Source organism: Lactuca serriola, chromosome 7 (assembly GCF_051521515.1).
Source record: "Lactuca serriola cultivar US96UC23 chromosome 7, Lser_US96UC23_V15, whole genome shotgun sequence".
NCBI lineage: Eukaryota > Viridiplantae > Streptophyta > Magnoliopsida > Asterales > Asteraceae > Lactuca > Lactuca serriola.
This window is the reverse complement of record NC_136414.1, coordinates 157,974,541-157,977,698: the sequence shown is the minus strand read 5'-3', so window position 1 is coordinate 157,977,698 and position 3,158 is coordinate 157,974,541. Positions and strand designations below refer to the sequence as shown.

The 3,158-nt window shown below is 36.4% G+C and overlaps 1 pseudogene; it reads left to right on the top strand.

Annotated features, from left to right (window-relative positions):
* The first annotated feature begins 592 nt into the window (after nt 1–592).
* Nucleotides 593–2,220, top strand: LOC145062018 (protein JINGUBANG pseudogene; annotated as a pseudogene).
* The last annotated feature ends 938 nt before the right edge of the window (nt 2,221–3,158 follow it).

The window sequence follows — 3,158 nt, the reverse complement described above, 5'->3', positions numbered from 1 at the left end:
TTAGAAACTATATAAACACATCAACCTAACTATATAAACACATCAACCTGGTGGGTTGATTAAAAATATTAACATATTCATGTTTGGTTTGGTTGCAGTGGCGGACCTTAGTGGGATATTTGGGGTCACGGGGCACTGCTTAATTTCCGGGATGCAGTGTAATTTTTTTTTTTTCCATTAGGTGTACCCGGTTGAAGTACAAGTGACACCCCTATTAAAACAGCATGCGTCCGCCACTGTTTGGTTAGATTGAAAACTTTTAATAAATGGATTGAAAACGTTTAACCCTATTCCATTTTATATATATATCATTTACAGTTTCTAAATCAAAAAATAAATTAATAATAACAAATTCAACGTGGTTAATATTCGACAAACCTAGAGCCTAGGTTAAATTTATTTTAGTTATGGGCGGTGAACATAAAGAAAAAGCTAGGACACGTGTAGATCTTTCCAATAATGGTACACCTACTTTTAGCCAGCCAGACTCCAACTTTTCACACTCTCACAGCACAAATCCAATTATAAATGTGATCTTCACATTTTCTTTCAAACATACTCTCTCGTTTGTTCCTTCATCATCATTGCAAAACATACACAACTGTTTCAGCTTCCTTCAGTCGATCTATATTTCAACTTCAACAAAATGCCGAAAGAAATGGCTGGAAAAACCTTCTTTTCGATGAAAAACAATGTCCGAAAGAAACTCGCCATTGTCCTTCACAGCTCAGAACCAAACGTTTTCATCACCACCCACAAACAACCAGAAAACTCCGAAAACAATTTTAATCACCGCAGTAGCAACGCCTCATTACCTAGCCCAGTAATGTCTTCATGTTCATCGCCAGTCTCCTTCATGTCTCCAATCAACCATATACCATCACCCTACTCCGAATCTCCTTGGACTCTTCCCCATGATAGCAATGGAGAAGATGGTATCATCTACAACACTGGCTTGATCGGGTCTTTGATACGTGAAGAGGGTCATATTTATTCGTTAGCATTGTCCGGGGATTTGTTGTACACAGGTTCCGATTCTAAGAACATTAGAGTGTGGAAGAATTTGATGGAGTTTTCAGGTTTCAAATCGAGTAGTGGATTAGTGAAAGCGATCGTTGTTTTTCGTAACCGGATATTTACCGGCCACGAGGACGGGAAGATTCGGGTTTGGAAGTATTCAGATAAGAAGAAAAAAGCTTACAAACGGATCGGTAATTTACCCTCGACAAAAGATTACATCAAGAGCTCTATGAACCCTAATAATTACATTGAAGCAAGACGACATCGTAACCTTCCATGGATCAAGCATTATGATCTTGTTTCTTGCATGTGTTTGGATGAAGAAAAAGGGTTGTTGTATTCTGGATCGTGGGATAGAACAATGAAAGTTTGGAGGATTTCGAATTCGAAATGTTTAGAATCTGTAAATGCTCATGACGACGCCATTAATTCCGTAGTTATTGGGTTTTACAGTTTGGTTTTTACGGGGTCCGCCGACGGAACGGTGAAGGTGTGGCGGAGGGAGTTCGTCGGGAAGACCAAAAAACTCCTTTTGGTTTCCACGCTTTTGAATCAAGACAGCGCTGTCACGTCTGTGGTGGTGAACGCCTCTCAGGCCACCGTGTACGCGGGATCCTCCGATGGACTGGTGAACTTTTGGGAACGCAAGAAGCAATCGTTGTCACATGGCGGAGTTCTGAGGGGTCACAAGCTTGCAGTGCTTTGTCTTGCGACTGCCGGAAGCTTGTTGTTGAGTGGGTCGGCGGATAACAGCATCTGTGTGTGGCGGAGTGAAGGTAGCGGCGTTCACACTTGCTTGTCGGTCTTGAATAGTCACACTGGTCCGGTGAAATGTCTCGCCGTTCAGGATCGGAATGAGGAATATGATGATGATGAAGATCGGAAAGATGAAGAATGGATAGTTTACAGTGGCAGTTTGGATAACTCGTTGAAGCTTTGGCGGGTGTCTGAACTGCTAGCCTGAAAAATGTCACTATTAAAAGTTAAAACCAATGTAGAATGGATACCACGCCGCCTTCTGGAAGTAGTGATCCATGATGGCACGCTAACAGCAAGAATTTTTGTGTTTTGTTAGTTGAAATGATAAACTGCATTGGGGAGAAGAGTCAAGGAGAAAATATTTGATCAGATATATGGTAGTCTATAAATGGTGTTGAAGAACGATCACCCGTGTGTGTATCCATATCTATATATGACACATTTTGTGTATTGTATCTCTATATGATATTATTTCAGTCCCAAAATTACCCAAAATTATTGTCGCAGATAAAAAAAACATATAAATTATAAAAAGCAATTATTACTTTTGTCTTTTTGAATAAAATTACCCTCTTGCCCTTTTCTAAAACTAATGAGAATGCATTTGTAATTATTCAAGTTTACTTTATTAAATGTTAGGGGTAATATGGTAAAAGTGTATATCTATTTTTGGTAATGGACAATAATTTTGGGACAAACTAAAATAATAAGGTGAACAATAATTTTGAGACGGAAGGAGTATGTATCTATGTCTGTACTACTGTGTTTCTTGAAGTTTTTTTTCTCTCTACATCTCATTATATATAAAATCAATCTACTAACCAAGATTAGTCTCCTACTAATACTAATATATAGAATAAGTGATAAAAACAATATTTTTGAATACAAAGTCTGGAAATTAACCATCTAAATTATTATTTTAATTTCAACAACCGAATTATAAAAATAATAAAAAAGTAGCATCCATCGACAAACAAATCACTATTAGAAAAAGGCTTTTCTTGACAGATGAATTACGACAGATAAAAATACATGTCGTAATTTTTTGTCATATTTTAAAGAGTAAATTAAAATGATTTTTATCTGTTAATACTATAAGAAAAAGTTAGTAATCGCAAACAATAATACAATGATGCTATGTCGACAAGTACATGAGCATTATATAATATGAAAAAAAAATTAAAGCAGGTTTAAAGGATGTGAGTTAAATATTAAAACCAATAAACCATTAGATTAGTGCAAAAAAAAAATAAAAATAAAAAACCTAATTACAAAGCACGGGGGAAAACCTGAACAGTCGAACCAATTTGAAAAAGTTCCACTTTGGTGTGAGGAAAAAAAACAAAAAGATAAGTGTTTGGAAAAAAATTATATTTTAG